The 18,400-nt window shown below is 35.3% G+C and overlaps 1 pseudogene; it reads left to right on the forward strand.

Moving 5' to 3' along the window:
- Positions 1–3,721: 3,721 nt before the first annotated feature.
- On the forward strand, positions 3,722–5,397 carry LOC146907228 (uncharacterized; annotated as a pseudogene).
- Positions 5,398–18,400: the final 13,003 nt, after the last annotated feature.

The following is an 18,400-nucleotide window of genomic DNA, read 5'->3' on the forward strand; positions in this document are numbered from 1 at the left end:
ATATATTTTGAATCAAATTAATTAAAATTTTCTTAATTAGCAGGTTAGTTATTATTTCGCACATATATTATATTTTTCAAATAAAATTATTATTTTTTATTTGATTATACAATTAATGAAATAAATAATGTCTTTAATAAACAATATGCCTATTATTGTTTGTAAAAAAATATGCCTATTATTGTTACGATTTAAATTTTTTTTATTAAATTATTTATTTTTGATGTTTTCAACGAATTTTTTTTACCATTTAAATAATTTTATATTATTCTACCAACCATATAAATATATTTGCTAATACTCTTATTTAAAAACTGTTTCTAATTATTTTTTAGTCTACTCCACCACATTATATTCTAGTTTATTTCTTTTTTTCATTTATTTTATTTTATTTATAATATTTATTTAAAGGGGTTGTAGATGATTGTGAAGGAGATAGAATGCCAACTTGGTTGGGACACATTTCTCTCTTGTAATTTCCTCGCAATTATTATAATTTTCTTATCTGAGTGTGTTTTATATATAAAGAAAAAGATTATTTATAGCTTGATATCAATTATTAGAATTTTCTTTAAATATATTTAGGAATTAATTATACGGCCACAATACACTCTTTACCTCTTATTTGAGTGATGACTTTGGGTGAGACATGAAATTTTCCTAACCAAGTAACCGCTAGAAAGATCATGACTCCACTGCCATTGATATGTAGAATTAAACTGTAAAGAAATAACATGAAGTATATTCCTACACTCCTTTAACAATCCCTCCTCCCATGCCCATCGAAGGCGCAACTGCTAAGCCGCCCCTCCTTCCTCCGACCCTGAACCACACATATCTGCAAGTCTAATAGGCGACTAAACTTCACTCAAAGAGGAACTCCACCTAACGACAGATCTGTCCCGAAAATAGTATCTACCCCATTACAAACCTTACTCTTAATACTCTCCTCAAACCATCCTCCTCCATCTATGTCATACCCCAATTTTTGACCTAAGGTCCTACATTCATGTGCCTTTTGACCCTGATTAGTCTCTGACTTTTCAAGGAAATTTCGGTAGAGGGGTACTTTAAAATACCTCATTTTTTGTTCCGATATTGGGCCCTCTTCTCTCCTTTCTTTTTTATTAGTAAAATTTCCATCTTTTATTAATTTTCTTGTAGTTTTAATTTTAATTTTTAGTTATTTTTATTCTTTTATTTTAGTCACTTTTTTTTTTTCCTTTTTTAAATGTCCAAAAGAAAATGTCCAAAAAACATAGTACAAGTCTTGTTTACACGCCACTTTCAAAGGCACAATCTCAGAGTCAGAAACTTTTTTTCCTATTATTTTCCATTTTACCTTTTTTATTTTTAGTTTAATTACTTCTATAAGTTTTTTTTATTTTTTATTATATAACTTTTTTTAATGAGTCCAAAAATAAAATGTCCATGGTCCAAAATTTTTCAAGTCAAGTGTCAACTTTCACATTCCTCTTTTAAAATTCACCATTAAACATCATTCAAATCACCATCAAAATCCATTAAACCACTTTTCCATTCTCATCAACCTCCTCACCTATAAATAGAGCCCTCATTCCACACTTCAAAAGACACCAAAAGTTCTCTTGAGTTGTCAAAGAACTTTTCTCTCTTCTCCCTCATTTAGCTTGTGTTGACGAGCTATTCTTTTCTTCTCTCTCTTTTTTCTGTCCCTTCGGAATAAGTCCCTTCGGAATTTTTTCCCTTCGGTAATTTTGTCCCTTCGGTTCTCCCTTTCTTTTATTTTCTTGCATTTTATTTATTTTTAGCATTTTATTTCTATTTAGCATTTTAATTATTGTCATTTATTTTCCTGCAATTAGAATGTATTTAGGTCCAATGTAAATATAAATAAGAAAAGTGTGTGTGTGTGGGTGTGTGTCTTTTATTTCTTTATCGCTTTATATATATATAAAAAAATACAAAAAATTAGATTAGGGATTTTGTGGTGACCCAACGTCACCACAAAAATCCACGCGCTTTTAATTTTATTGCTCCGTTAGTTTAATTTTCATTTATTATTCCAAAAACAACAAAAACATTCAAAAAATCAAAAATCACAAAAATATTTTCATAATAAACCTTGATTTTCAATCAAGTGATCGTTCTTTTTTATTTTATTTCTTAATCAAACTTCAATCAATTTAATCATACCTTGAGTCCATTTTTCTTTCAATATAAAAAATACAAACCAATTCTCATTTGCCACTTGGCTTTTTATTTTAAAACCTTTTTTCAAAACCAATAAAAAACACAAAACAAATCAAACGTCATTTGTTTAACCCCGAACTACGAGGTTTTGATCCCTCACGGGTACGTAGGCAGAGGACACTCGTCCTTCCAAATCAATAAAATGTAGATAATTAGGTCTTCCTTTTTTTTTTAATCATTTCAAAGTTTCATTTTTTTAAAAATAAAAGCAAGCAAGTTTATAGCACAAAATGTTAAATAAAACCAAAAGGTTCTCGTAGAGTACTACGAATATTTAGGGTGCTAATACCTTCCCTAAATATAACCAACCCCCGGACCCCCCAATTTAAATAAATTTTTTCAAAGTCGTGAAATAAAAAGTAAGTCAAAAGCTAATCAAATAGCCTTGATCTCCAAAAAATGACGCGACAGAAATGGCGACTTCACTGGGGAATTGCCTAAGAGGGTTGAGCCTAACTTGGTTTTATCTAAATTTTTGTGCTATTACTTGCTAAAAAATAAAAATAAAAGATGGAAATATATGTATGTATATTCTCTCCTTCTTCTTTCTTCTTTCTTTTAACGTGAGTGGTGAGATAAGTCCTACATCCGGACTTGAGGGAAATTAAGATAGGACTGGGTATAATCATAGTTTCCATGCCAAGAGTACTCTTCGGTATTGGTACATGTGATAACCCACTCAATGGAGGGATCTTGGAGGTATACTTTTGTCGACGTGAGTACTCGCGTATGGCATGTTACTTTCAAGTGACCGTCGAAGTTGAGAACCTTTAGTCACCTTTAACCCATCTTAGCCTTTTAGAACGTAGTGCGGTGGCTAGTCGAGAGTACTCTCGTATTGGTTGACACGCGATACTACACCCAAACGAGACTAACCTACGAATGTTGTTGGAACGAGAGTACTCTCGTCACCTAACAAATATTCGGAAGTGGTTGAAAACTTTGGGAACTTGGTAGAACCTTTGTTACATATACAAATGAAACCATAGTCCTTACCAAATGGCGTTGTTACCCTTGACTCCAACATATGAACTTAACCACACCATGTTTTCTCCGTTCTTTAGCATATTCATGCATACATGCATACATTCATAAAACTTTTTTCATCAAAACATCGAAGGACGTAGATAAGTTTTTATAAACATCTGAGGTGTGAACCTTGTAAAGAGGAACACCAAGAAATACATCTTCAAAAAGTCTTAACTAAACCTTAGCCTTTGTTAGGGTCTTTTTTCCTTGACTTTGCTTTTGCCCTTAAGGGAACTGTTTGTAATATTTCAATTATCAAATGAAACAATGTTCCTTATGATGTTTACAGTTACTTTGACAAGTCCTTCGATAAATAAAAAATGTGTCCATTTTTTTTGCATAAACATATCATGCATCATTTTGCATTCATAGTTTCTAGTCCGTGTCTCATACTTTGTTTTTGTCTATAAAAGGTCAATCCATCAATCTACTCGCATCTACAACACTCAAGCAAATCAGAATGGATCATCTTGAACAAGAGAACCACAAGCTTCGTGAAGAGGTGACGATCCTCCGGGCTGAAAATGAGATTTTGAAGAACTTAGTATCTTTGGTGTCAGTTGCGCAGAGTCAGCCATTAGCTCTTCCTATCGTCAGCACTCAAGCACAGACGGTTGCTTCCACTATCCCGATTTCAACAGTGTTTGCTAGTACTCATAAACATGCTATGCTGGAAGGTTATCTCTGGAGCACACCTTTAAATTCTGGTGAAGTATTCCGTCCGAGTGTCTCTGAAGTTCAAACTTCTTTTGTGCAACAGACAATGCCTATCCCTCAATCAGGCCCTTTGTTCCCTCAAGCTGATATAACCTATTCAGCTCCTTTAGTTCATGAACCCATCTATCAACCAGGAAGTGTGGTTGCATATAACCAGGTAGAAGAACTAAGAGAGAAGTTTGATGCATTACGGTTGGAATTGAAAGCTCTCCGTGGGGAAGAACTGTTTGGGGAAAGTGCTTATGATCTCTGCTTGGTACCAAATGTCGTGATACCACCCAAATTCAAGGTCCCTGATTTTGAGAAGTACAAAGGGAATACTTGCCCTAAGGACCATTTGACAATGTATGCCAGAAAGATGTCCCCTCAAGCCGGCAATGATGAGCTTCTTATCTACTGCTTTCAAGATAGTTTGACTGGTGCCGCTTTGAAATGGTACATGGGCCTAAGTCGTGCTGATGTCAAAACTTTCATTGATTTGGGTGATGCCTTCGTCCGACGATACAACTACAACTTGTACTTGGCCCCAGACAGAGACGATCTGCAAGCCATAACCCAAGATGATAATGAATCTTTCAAAGCATATGCCCAGTGATGGAGAGATTTTGTTGATCAAGTTCGTCCACCTCTGGAAGAGAAAGAGTTGACTGAGATTTTCTTGAAGACTCTGGATCAGTTTTATTATGAGAAAATGGTTGGAAGTGCTCCCAACAACTTTGCAAAGATGATGATTATGGGAATGCGTCTTGAAGAAGGGGTCCGAGAAGGACGTTTGATCAAAGAAAGTGTTCCTACCGACAGTTCAGAGGAAGAAGACCAGGAAATGAGTGTGGTGAAAAGTCAGCCTCAACAACAGTATCTCACTTATCACCCTGTTGCCGCTGTCATGCCTATCATAAATGATGTTCAAAGTTCGGGTTATCAACCCCAATTTCAACAATGTCAACAACAGCCTCGACAACATGCTTCAAGGAAACAGATTGATCCGATTCCCGTGAAGTATGCAGAGTTGTTTCCAAAATTACTCGAAAAGAATTTGGTCTACACTAAGGCACCTCCTCCAGTGCCAGCAAAATTGACATCTCGGTACAGGCCGGATCTCTTTTGTGCTTTCCATCAAGGGGCACCAGGTCATGATATCGAGCACTGTTTTGCGTTGCAGAAGATAGTTCAGAAGTTGATCCGAAAAAACCTTATACCTTTCGAAGAGTTTGAATTTGAATGTGCAAGTTAATCCGCTATCGGATCTTGGTATCTAAGGTTGACACATGAAATGTTTAATCTGCAATCGGGTCGTTGTTGATGTTTATTTCTATTACTCATCTGTTCAATTAATATGTCTGTTTGTTGCTTTATGTTTTTCAAAAAAAAAAAATCCTTTCGTCCCACCCGAGACGGAAGTGAATTTGTTTAGGGTTTTTTGCTTTATGTATTTTCATCATTAAAAAAAGTCGCTTTGATCCCGACTTTGTTTTTATTTTATGTTTTTTTTTTCTGGAAAAATGGTAATACAAAAAACCAAAAAAAATTATTTTCCCTTTAATCATTTCCACGTATCTGCATAATCATAATATTTATATCAATAATCAAATCATGCATTAAAAAACCCGTTGAACACATTAACCATGTACTCTCTTCCAACCGTGAGTTTCCTTTGTCCGAAGCTGAAGAAGGAGAATGAAGAGATTCCCGACGAGATCTCTCACATACTGGGGCATCTTAGCCATTGAAGCTGCAAACAAAATATCAAGAAGATTGTCCAGAAGATGACATTCGATTACAAAGACTGGCTCGGGGTGCTACCATTTGCTTTGCTCAGATATCGTACTTCAGTACACATTTTAACAGGGGCAACCCCCCCTCCTTCCCCAAGATGCAACATGGAGGTCGTGCTTCCCGTAAAGATCGAAGTCCCGTCAGTAGGAGTTCTGATAAAGTCCAAGCTTGATCGAATTTAAACGCATGACGACCTTGTACGAATATATCAAAAGAGGTTTGAAGCAAACTTCTAACAAAAAGGTTCGCCCCCATGAATTTCAAGAAGGGAACTTTGTACTACTTTCCAACCAGACTCCAGGGGCAAGTGGATGCCTAGTTATGTAGGCCCATGTGCAATGACTTTTACAATTATGGACGACATCAAACTCACACGTCCTATGAATGCCGGTGCAGTCAAGAAATACTCTGTCAAAGAATAAAAGCTTGATAAGTCGCAAATTCTAAAAAGCGGGTTAGGCAAAAATGAGCGTCTCGGTGGACTGAAAACCCGAAAGGGCAGTCCAGGCAAAAATTAGAGACAAAAAAAGATGATGATTATCCTGATAGGTTGAAACCCGAAAAGGGCGATCTATGCAAAAAGTAAGGATCATGACAAAGTAACTGCATCCAGTCAAGCAAGATCCACTTGGGGCATACCTGCTATCAAAGAACCTCAAACTTAAGCATCTACAAATCCAAGACTCGGAACAGGGGCAATTCAAGGTCGCATCCGGTCAGGCACGATCCACTTGGGGCATCCAACTATCAAAAGAACTCCGATTCGAAGCATCTGCAAATCAAAGACTCAGAACAGGGGCAATTCAGGGTCGCATCCGGTCAGGCACGATCCACTTGGGGCATCCAGCTATCAAAAGACCTCCGATTCGAAGCATCTGCAGATCAGAGACTCGGAACAGGGGCATTCAAAGTTGTTAGGGAGAATAACGGTTATTGTGTTCAATGTACCTTCCCATATATTTACCATTTTCCAAATTTTTCAAAGATCTGTGGGGCCACGCCATTGGCAGGCCACCACTCAATTCATCAAATTTGAGCCTGTGCCCATTTATTTGGAACTCCCGTTTGTTCTATTTGCAAAATTTCTTCTATTTTTGATGGCAATACTTGAAGCAAAAATTTTCAAAATACAAAACTTTTTTTTTACATCTTTTGAAAAGTGTGAACAACAAATGCACTCTCTTTGAGCTCGTGAGTAGTTGAAGTGTACATCAACATCCGCCTCGAGAATGGTTACATTTCGGAAGAGAAACATGATTAAGCAATGTGGAGAGGACCTCTGCTTTGAGCAAGATGCTGTCACAGTCCAAAAACACAAAAAATATACAAAAATAAAAGCTCGCTAAGTTGAAAACCTGAAAAGGCGACTTAGGCAATAGAGAGCGTCCCGATGGATCGAAAACCCGAAAGGGCGGTCCAGGCAAAAATTAGGGGCACTAAAAAAGGAATATATTCCCGTTGGACTGAAAACCCGAAAGGGCTGTCCAGGCAAAAGTTAGGGATTTTCAAAAAGAAAAAAAAAACAAAAACAAAAATATATACAAAATAAACATGACTGTTGAAGCATGCCAGGGGAAGGGTACTCTGCGTCGGTTTACAAATGGAGACTTCTTCCAGACTTTTGGTTGTCAATGGGCTTTATCCCCAGGAGGCATCTGTTGCTACCTTGTGCCTGGTTTTTTTTTTTTTTTTTTTTTCTTTTCACTGTCAATAGCGCAATTTGTTCACAATAGTATCATCTTCAAGGAAGTTTGCCGAGTGTTTGTACTGTGTTGTCAGTCCGCCTCCCATCCTACCTGTCTTGTCTCGTTTCATCGAGTTACCCATCATGTATAGTTTATACAGTCATACAAGTTACATTCATACATTCATACAATCAGACATTCATACACTAATACTTTCACATATTCATACATTCATTCATACCCAGCATATACACAACATCATTCATACATAACCGCATTGGTCACCCATAGTCTTGTTTTGTCGTATCCCTTCAGTTCGATCTTCCCTCATGGTGCGTCAAGAAAATAGCTTGCAAACCTATTTTGTTACCTTGGTGTCAAGTGGATAGCTTGCAAACCTATTTTGTTACCTTCGTGTCAAGCGAATAGCTTGCAAACCTCTATTGTTATCTTGGTGTCAAGCGAATAGCTTGCAAACATATTTTGTTACCTATGAGTCAAGTGAATAGCTTGCAAACATCTTTTGTTACCTGCGTGTCAAGCGAATAGCTTGCAAACCTCTTTTGTCATCATGAGTGTCAAGCGAATAACTTGCAAATATCTTTTGTTACCTGTGTGTCAAGCGAATAGCTTGCAAATATCTTTTGTTGCCTTTGTGTCAAGCGAATAGCTTGCAAACATCTTTTGTTACCTGTATGTCAAGCGAATAGCTTGCAACCCTCTTTTGTCATCACGAGTGTCAAGCGAATAGCTTGCAAATATCTTTTGTTACCTTTGTGTCAAGCGAATAGCTTGCATGCGTCTTTTGTTACCTATGTGTCAAGCGAATAGCTTGCAAACATCTTTTGTTACCTGTGTGTCAAGCGAATAGCTTGCAACCCTCTTTTTGTCATCACGAGTGTCAAGCAAATAGCTTGCAAGCCTCTTTTGTCATCACCAGTGTCAAGTGAATAGCTTGCAAAAATTCTTGTCTTATAAAAAGTGTCATCCCCAGCGTTAGCTGTTCTAGTGATGTCACTAATCAAATCAATGTCAAAAGTGTCATCCCCAGCGTAGCTGTTCTAGTGATGTCACTAATCAATTTCAATTTCAATGGTGTCATCCCCAACATTAGTTGTTCTAGTGATGTCACCGGTCAATTTCAATTTCAGAGGTGTCATCCCCAGCGTTAGCTGTTCTAGTGATGTCACCGGTCAATTTCAACTTCAATAGTGTCATCCCCAGCTTAGCTGTTCTAGTGATGTCACTAATCACTTTCAATTTCAATAGTGTCATTCCCAGCTTAGCTGTTCAAGAGATGTCGCTAAAAGTCTTGTAGACAATCTTTTCCCCAGTGAAACTACATTCCCTAGCGGAGTCGGATCCCTTTCTTTAACAAACTTGGGTATCCCGTTGTTGTTTCTCTCCCCAGTCAAATCATCTTTGCCGTCTTGCATTCATACTTATATCATGAGCATTTGACAGCATCTTAGGTCCAAAATTGGTGTACTTTTGTATTTAAGTCTCTTCGTTCCGTCAACTCGAAGATTCCATCTTCAAATCTCCGGACGAAGAAACTTAAATAGGGGCATCTGTCATACCCCAATTTTTGACCTAAGGTCCTACATTCATGTGCCTTTTGACCCTGATTAGTCTCTGACTTTTCAAGGAAATTTCGGTAGAGGGGTACTTTAAAATACCTCATTTTTTGTTCCGATATTGGGCCCTCTTCTCTCCTTTCTTTTTTATTAGTAAAATTTCCATCTTTTATTAATTTTCTTGTAATTTTAATTTTAATTTTTAGTTATTTTTATTCTTTTATTTTAGTCACTTTTTTTTTTCCTTTTTTAAATGTCCAAAAGAAAATGTCCAAAAAACATAGTACAAGTCTTGTTTACACGCCACTTTCAAAGGCACAATCTCAGAGTCAGAAACTTTTTTTCCTATTATTTTCCATTTTACCTTTTTTATTTTTAGTTTAATTACTTCTATAAGTTTTTTTTATTTTTTATTATATAACTTTTTTTAATGAGTCCAAAAATAAAATGTCCATGGTCCAAAATTTTTCAAGTCAAGTGTCAACTTTCACATTCCTCTTTTAAAATTCACCATTAAACATCATTCAAATCACCATCAAAATCCATTAAACCACTTTTCCATTCTCATCAACCTCCTCACCTATAAATAGAGCCCTCATTCCACACTTCAAAAGACACCAAAAGTTCTCTTGAGTTGTCAAAGAACTTTTCTCTCTTCTCCCTCATTTAGCTTGTGTTGACGAGCTATTCTTTTCTTCTCTCTCTTTTTTCTGTCCCTTCGGAATAAGTCCCTTCGGAATTTTTTCCCTTCGGTAATTTTGTCCCTTCGGTTCTCCCTTTCTTTTATTTTCTTGCATTTTATTTATTTTTAGCATTTTATTTCTATTTAGCATTTTAATTATTGTCATTTATTTTCCTGCAATTAGAATGTATTTAGGTCCAATGTAAATATAAATAAGAAAAGTGTGTGTGTGTGGGTGTGTGTCTTTTATTTCTTTATCGCTTTATATATATATAAAAAAATACAAAAAATTAGATTAGGGATTTTGTGGTGACCCAACGTCACCACAAAAATCCACGCGCTTTTAATTTTATTGCTCCGTTAGTTTAATTTTCATTTATTATTCCAAAAACAACAAAAACATTCAAAAAATCAAAAATCACAAAAATATTTTCATAATAAACCTTGATTTTCAATCAAGTGATCGTTCTTTTTTATTTTATTTCTTAATCAAACTTCAATCAATTTAATCATACCTTGAGTCCATTTTTCTTTCAATATAAAAAATACAAACCAATTCTCATTTGCCACTTGGCTTTTTATTTTAAAACCTTTTTTCAAAACCAATAAAAAACACAAAACAAATCAAACGTCATTTGTTTAACCCCGAACTACGAGGTTTTGATCCCTCACGGGTACGTAGGCAGAGGACACTCGTCCTTCCAAATCAATAAAATGTAGATAATTAGGTCTTCCTTTTTTTTTAATCATTTCAAAGTTTCATTTTTTTAAAAATAAAAGCAAGCAAGTTTATAGCACAAAATGTTAAATAAAACCAAAAGGTTCTCGTAGAGTACTACGAATATTTAGGGTGCTAATACCTTCCCTAAATATAACCAACCCCCGGACCCCCCAATTTAAATAAATTTTTTCAAAGTCGTGAAATAAAAAGTAAGTCAAAAGCTAATCAAATAGCCTTGATCTCCAAAAAATGACGCGACAATCTACAACTACGCCATCGCAAATTTTCGCAACCTCCCTCCACCACAAAGAACCACTCTGGTCTGCAACCGCCAACCTCCCAGCCTCCTCACCATAACGAGCTACTAGCACCCTATACCACAAACCTCCTTTATATACTAACAACCTCCAACACCATTTACCTAGCAACGCAGTGTTAAACTCCCGCATTTTCCTAACCCCCAACCCTCACGACTCCTTTCCTAAACAAACATTTTTCCAACCAATGCAAGAAATTTTCCTATTGTCCTCACTCCCTCCCCGAAAAAATTTATTTAATAAAGATTCGATAATAGAGATTGTACCTGACAGGGCTTTGGAGGTAAAATCTCTCAAGTGGTGAAAATGGAGAACCAGATGATAAAATTGTAATATCCCGCCTGTCAGCATCGGTATATTACCCGTGATCGTGTCAGAGGAATTAAATTCATGGAAAAGTAAGTTAATGGATAATATATTATGAGATGTCAGTTTAATGCGGATAAAGTATCAGAGTAGAATTAAACACGCTTGAGGCAAGGGCATAATTGTAATTTCATGGAATTGGATATTTATATGTTTTTAGATGGAAAATATCACATTTTTCCTTATCCTTTCTCTTTCTTTGTTGACCAACAATTTCTCTCCCTTCTCTCTTGTCTTCTTTCACGCCATCTCCTTCCTTCTTCTTCACCAATCTTTCTTAAAGTTTCATCCTTCCATGATAAGCTTTTATACTATGTTTCCTTGTGATCTTTTGAGCTTAAGGGAGCTTGGTTTAAGTTTGGTTTCTCTATTTCTCCCCTCAAGAAGTGATTCAAAAATCAAGAGTTAGGTTTGGTTCATGGTAAGTTGAAGGATGAATCAAGGTATGGTTTCTTCATGATCTTTTAGGTTATTGGAAGCTTGTATTTTATTTGATTCCTCAACTTCTCTTCTCCTCCATAAATCTAGGGTTTCGGTAAGTTGGGAATTGAGACATGAAGTTGCTTAAGAAGTGGTTCTTTCATGATCAAGATGATGCTTAGAGGTTGGGTTGAAGAACTAAAGGGTGTATTGTGTTTGATTCTTCTATTCTCTCCTCTTGAAGAAGTGTTTGGAAAACTAGGGTTTGGTGTATGGTGAAGATGGATTCTAAATTGGTACAAGGAATGGTCTCTACATGATCAAGGTAATAATATTAAGTTGAATGGATTGATATTTTATCCTTCCTAACAAAGAATTCCTTTTGATGTTAAGGTTTGATTATGTGTTTTGAGGGTGATGTTAGGATCATGGTTTGGAGCTTGATAAGGAATCTTGGGTTGCAAGAATAGGATGACAAGTTTGAATGGTATGGGTTAAGAGTGCAAGAGAATCAAGTTAGGGCTTTGATGCTTGGAAGCTTGGAAATGTCTCAAGAAACTTGCTAGGTGAGTTCCATAGATAGATATCCTACCCTTTGGGATTATGTTTAAGCCTTGTTAGATTAATATGAATGATATGATAATTCTAGGGTTTATATGTAAAAGGATTAATTGCCCTTTTTGCTATGCTTGCTATAAGTGCTAATACTTGCCATGAAAATGTTTTACAATGTTTCCTATGACCTCTAAGGGTCATAACATGATTAGAGACACTTGGTTGAGGTTTTTGGGTTAAAAACACCATTTATGCAGGTCTGGACTGTCATAACTCGCCACGGCGAGTAAACAGCTCGCCACGGCAAGCAGAACACTCTCCCTGGAGTGCTGCTCGCCACCAACTCGCCACGGCGAGTAAGTGAACTCGCAACGGCGAGTAAAGGAGCTCGCAATGGCGAGCAAGTGGTACTTTCTGGTACTGCTTGCTCGTTCAGGCAGATTCGGTGTTTTTCGTTCCGGATCTTTTGTGCAGTCTTTTATAAAAATAAACCCCTCAAACCAAGGTCCTAAATGATGACTAATGAAAACAAGATTGTTATGAAATGAAGCAAGTATTAAGCATGTTAGTAAGCAGTGGCATATGAGAGAAACATGTTATGAATCGGGTAGTAAGTTATCCATAAGCAAGGGAAAAACTAGAGCCTCGACATAGTAGCCGAGAACTAGTATGTTAGCAAGAATCCCTAGAATGATAAGACGCGAAGTATGTTGTCTTCGCACATGATTAAGAATGAATTAGAAAGCATGTTAAGTTGTGGTTTGATTAGTTAATCACTCCACCATGATTAAGAATGTACGAGCATGAACAAGTATGAAGTTTACCACAAATTGGATCGATTCAAGGATCCGAGGTAAACATGTAAGCATGATTAGGTTCAACCTAAATGAATGACAAGACTATGATTAATGATTTTGTAGGTGCCATGTCTCTTGCAATCCATGAAGGTATGGATTCAAGGGGTTTCCATTTGGAAACGGGGAAGGCTCCGTAAGGGGATCGCATGGTACTGAGTAATTAAGATGTAGGTGTTCGTGTCTCTTGCAATCCATGAAGGTATGGATTCAAGGGGTTTCCATTTGGAAACGGGGAAAGCTCCGTAAGGGGATCGCACGACACTGAGGGAGTCCGATGTACGTACATCGGTTATGTATGGGATTGATCTCGGGGTTACTCCACCCGGGACTATCAGTAAAATGAATCAAGATAATTAATGTTTGTTCAACGCTAACCAAGTATGACCCTAACTATGTTATGTTTATGCAATAATGAAATTATGTATGATTATGTTTATGAGCAATAGCACAAGATGCTATCAGACAAGTTCAAGTCAGGAAATAGAGAAAGTAAAGAATGTTACGCCGATGACGATCTTAGGTTCCCCTAATCGTCCGGTTTAGGATTGTGTCATGAATATGTTATGTTAAGTCTTGATGCGTTTACCGTATCATGAGATAGCGGTCCTAGGATCCCTTGATCGCCACGACACACATGATTATAGAAAGCCTATAACAAGTAAGATGTTTATGACGGTCCTAGTATGCACTACCGTCTAAGTATGCAAGTCCCCACACACGTATAATCAACCGTCAGGTTGTAATGTAGACACGTGGTGACCGTAGGTTTCCCTTGAGGTTGCCTATAGCCTAGGATTTAGGGGAACTCACTGAGACATTATGTCTCATCCCAATCCTTATTTGTTTCAGATAAACAGGATGGATGACAAGCTAGTAGCCGAATGGATTTTTAGCAAGAGCTCGTTCGTACCCGAAGCATGAAGATTATGGATTTCAAGGATATACTTATGTTATATAGATAAGATGTGATGTTTTTGATATTGTACGAACGCGTTTTGTTGTATATATATTCATTCGAAGTTTTTATGTTGTAAATTTTTAATGTATCCAGTACTAAATTCAACGCACGTGCTAGACTTTCTAGATACGTCTAGTATGGGTGTTACAAAAATTGTCTCCATAAGAAATTGGGAAGAAAAACACGAATGATGATTCAACAGTAGTGGGTACATATGGAGAAATTGATAACATGAATGAAGATAAAAACCATACAATAATAACTTGTCCATAAGAAATATTGATTTATTTTGTTTTCTTAAGCAACAAAATGAACAACTACTCCAAATTGTTAAAAATAGCTCAAAAGAGCATCCTCACTTGCAGAATAATAGTTGTCATTTGGGTGTTGATATCAGTAACAAAATCCAAATTAAGCACATGGTCAATTGCATTAGTACTCAGAATTTGGGATGCCATAGTTAAAGTTGAGCCATCTCAAATATTGTTAGATCCTTCAAATGTTGCATTAATATTTGGTTGGCTCTTTGAACACACAACAAAACCATATGGAAGGATTGGTAAATCTTTAGATTCTTCACCCCTTAAAGCCACATTCATAGTTTTTCTGTCAATTGGAGCATATATAATATATGATCCCACATGAGATATGAAACTTTTTTGTAGAATCACCTTTTGCCAATTAATATGCTCATATAATTAACACATGGTTGGAATTATGTGAAGTAGAAGACTATTTTGTTCGCCCTCAACATCTAGATGTTGAGATTTAAATATGGGTAAAAAAAAATTAAAATATTGTTTTCCTCTATGATTTCGGGTGTGGGTCTTCTTTATTTTTTTACCCACATTTGCTTCCAATAAAAAGTATAAAATTTGAAATAAACCTAAAATTTCTTCATAAATGATATAAATCTAAAATTTTGTCAATGAAATAAATCTCAACATCTAGGTCATTAGGGCCATCAATATAGTCTTCAACTCCACATATTCCAACCCTTTATTAATTATATGAGCATATTAATTGGCAAATGGTGATTCTACAAGAAAGTTTCACATCTCCTGTGGGATCATATGTTATATATGCTCCAACTGACAGAAAAACTATGAATGTGACTTTAAGGGGTGAAGACTCTAAAGATTTACCAATCCTTCCATATCGTTTTGTTGTATGTTCAAAGAGCCAACTAAATATGAATGCGACATTTGAAGCATCTAACAGTATTGGAGATGACTCATTGTTAACTTTGGCATCCCAAATTCTGAGTACTAGTCCATATGCAATTGACTAAGTGCTTAATTTGGATTATTTTACTGATATGAACACCCAATTGGCAACTACTATTCTGGAAGTGAAGGATGTTCTTATGAGCTAGATTTAACAGTTTGGAGCAAAAGAAAATATAACTGAAAATTAAGAGCTAGCTATAATACTTACCTTATTTTGACCGTCATAAAAAATAATCATTTCCCAAAAAATCTTCAAATCCTTTGGCTCTTCTAGATTTTTTAATTCGTTAATATATATCTGCAACAAAGATGAATCAAATAATAATTAAAAAAAGTATTCTAATTGTATACGTGATAAAATAATGAACAACGAGTTGCATACTTAGAGTGATTACTTACATCCATTTGTTTTTTGAAAGTTGTGATTGTTGGTTTCAGGATATCCGACTCATAATAATTAATTGGTGGAACTTGTTGAACAATTGAATTTTCTGCACCCTCTTCTGGATCCACCTTCTTCACAAGAATGATCTGCTTCATATTCAAACAGGGGGGTTACGTTCACCCGGGACAACATAAGAAGTGGAAGGATCCATCTTCTTGTTGATAGTGTTATTTGCAACCAACATATTGTGCCCATAAAAAACTGCCATTAATTCATTTCATAGATCCATGAAATATACTAACAAAATAATAAAATACCAGGGTGTTACAAAGAGAGATAATCAAAATTAAACATGTACATAAGCAACAAATCACAAGTATTTATAGCCTAAAAATAATAGTTAACGTTGCTCACCAAGCCCTTCCTGAAAATATTGTCTTAAAACAAATTGGAAATTATTTAAAAATTTAAAGATCAACGAATCCAACTAGTTTGTGACTATCCACTGATTCGTTGGTGTTATGGTATGTTGATAAAGTTATAATTTTTGTAAAAATGGAATAATATAATTTGAATCAAATTAAATAAATTTTTCTTAATTAACACGTTGATGTTATGGTATGTTGATAAAGTTATGATTTTCTTAATTTAAAAATGGAGTAATATATTTTGAATCAAATTAATTAAAATTTTCTTAAGTAGGAGGTTAGTTATTATTTTCGAACATATATTATATTTTCCAAATAAAATTAATATTTTTTATTTAATTATACAATTAATGAAATAAATAATGTCCTCAAAAAAATGAAAAAAATAATATCTGTAATAAACAATATGCCTATTATTGTTTGTAAAAAAATATGCCTATTATAGTTACGATTTAAAAAAATTCTATTAAATTATTTATTTTTGATGTTTTCAACGATTTTTTTTACCATTTAAATAATTTTATTTTATTCTATAAACTATATAAATATATTCTAGTTTATTTCTTTTTTTTTTCATTTATTTTTATTTATTTATAATATTTTTTAAAGGGGTTGTAGATGATTGTGAAGGAGTTTTTTTTTTACACACGATTGTGAAGGAGATAGAATGCTAACATGGTTGGGATACATTTCTCTCTTGTAATTTCCTTGCAATTATTATAATTTTCTTATCTGAGTGTGTTTTATATATAAAGAAAAAGATTATTTATAGCTTGATATCAATTATTAGAATTTTCTTTAAATATATTTAGGAAGTAATTACACGGCCACAATACACTCTTCACCTCTTATTTGAGTGATGACTTTGGGCGAGACATGAAATTTTCCTAACCGAGTAACCGCTAGAAAGATCATGACTCCACTGCCATTGATATGTAGAATTAGACTGTAAAGAAATAACATGAAGTATACTCCTACACTTCGTTAACAATCCCTCCTTCCATGGCCATCGAAGGTGCAACTGCCAAGCCGCCCCTCCTTCCTCCGACCCTGAACCACACATATCTGCAATTGTACTCAACTTATTATAAGTCAAGTCCAATAGGGGCTAAACTTCACTCAAAGAGGAACTCCACCTAACCACATATCTGTCCCGAAAATAGTATCTACCCCATTACAAACCTTCCTCTTAATACTCTCCTCAAACCATCCTCCTCCATCTATAACTACGCCATCGCGAATTTTCGCAACCTCCCTCCACCACAGAGAACCACTCTGGTCCCCAACCACCAACCTCCCAGCCTCCTCACCATAACGAGCTACTAGCACCCTATACCACAAACCTCCTTTATATACTAACAACCTCCAACACCATTTACCTAGCAAAGCAGTGTTAAACTCCCGCATTTTCCTAACCCCCAACCCTCACGACTCCTTTCCTAAACAAACATTTTTCCAACCAATGCAAGAAATTTTCCTATTGTCCTCACTCCCTCCCCGAAAAAAATTTATTTAATAAAGATTCGATAAAAGAGATTGTACCTGACAAGGCTTTGGAGGTAAAATCTCTCAAGTGGTGAAAATGGAGAACCAGATGATAAAATTGTCTCCATAAGAAATTGGGAAGAAAAACACGAATGATGATTCAACAGTAGTGGGTACATATGGAGAAATTGATAACATGAATGAAGATAAAAACCATACAATAATAACTTGTCCATAAGAAATATTGATTTATTTTGTTTTCTTAAGCAACAAAATGAACAACTACTCCAAATTGTTAAAAATAGCTCAAAAGAGCATCCTCACTTGCAGAATAATAGTTGTCATTTGGGTGTTGATATCAGTAACAAAATCCAAATTAAGCACTTGGTCAATTGCATTAGTACTCAGAATTTGGGATGCCATAGTTAACAATGAGCCATCTCAAATATTGTTAGATCCTTCAAATGTTGCATTAATATTTGGTTGGCTCTTTGAACACACAACAAAACCATATGGAAGGATTGGTAAATCTTTAGAGTCTTCACCCCTTAAAGCCACATTCATAGTTTTTTTTGTCAATTGGAGCATATATAATATATGATCCCACATGAGATATGAAACTTTTTTGTAGAATCACCTTTTGCCAATTAATATGCTCATGTAATTAACACATGGTTGAAATTTTGTGGAGTAGAAGACTACTTTGTTGGCCCTCAAGACCTAGATGTTGAGATTTAAATATGGGTAAAAAAATTAAAATATTGTTTTCCGCTATGATTTCGGGTGTGGGTCTTCTTTATTTTTTTACCCACATTTGCTTCCAATAAAAAGTATAAAATTTGAAATAAACCTAAAATTTCTTCATAAATGATATAAATCTAAAATTTTGTCAATGAAATAAATCTCAACATCTAGGTCATTAGGGCCATCAATATAGTCTTCAACTCCACATATTCCAACCCTTTATTAATTATATGAGCA

Source organism: Medicago sativa, chromosome 7 (assembly GCF_051527215.1).
Source record: "Medicago sativa cultivar Bolivia chromosome 7, Bolivia_mono, whole genome shotgun sequence".
NCBI classification, from domain to species: domain Eukaryota; kingdom Viridiplantae; phylum Streptophyta; class Magnoliopsida; order Fabales; family Fabaceae; genus Medicago; species Medicago sativa.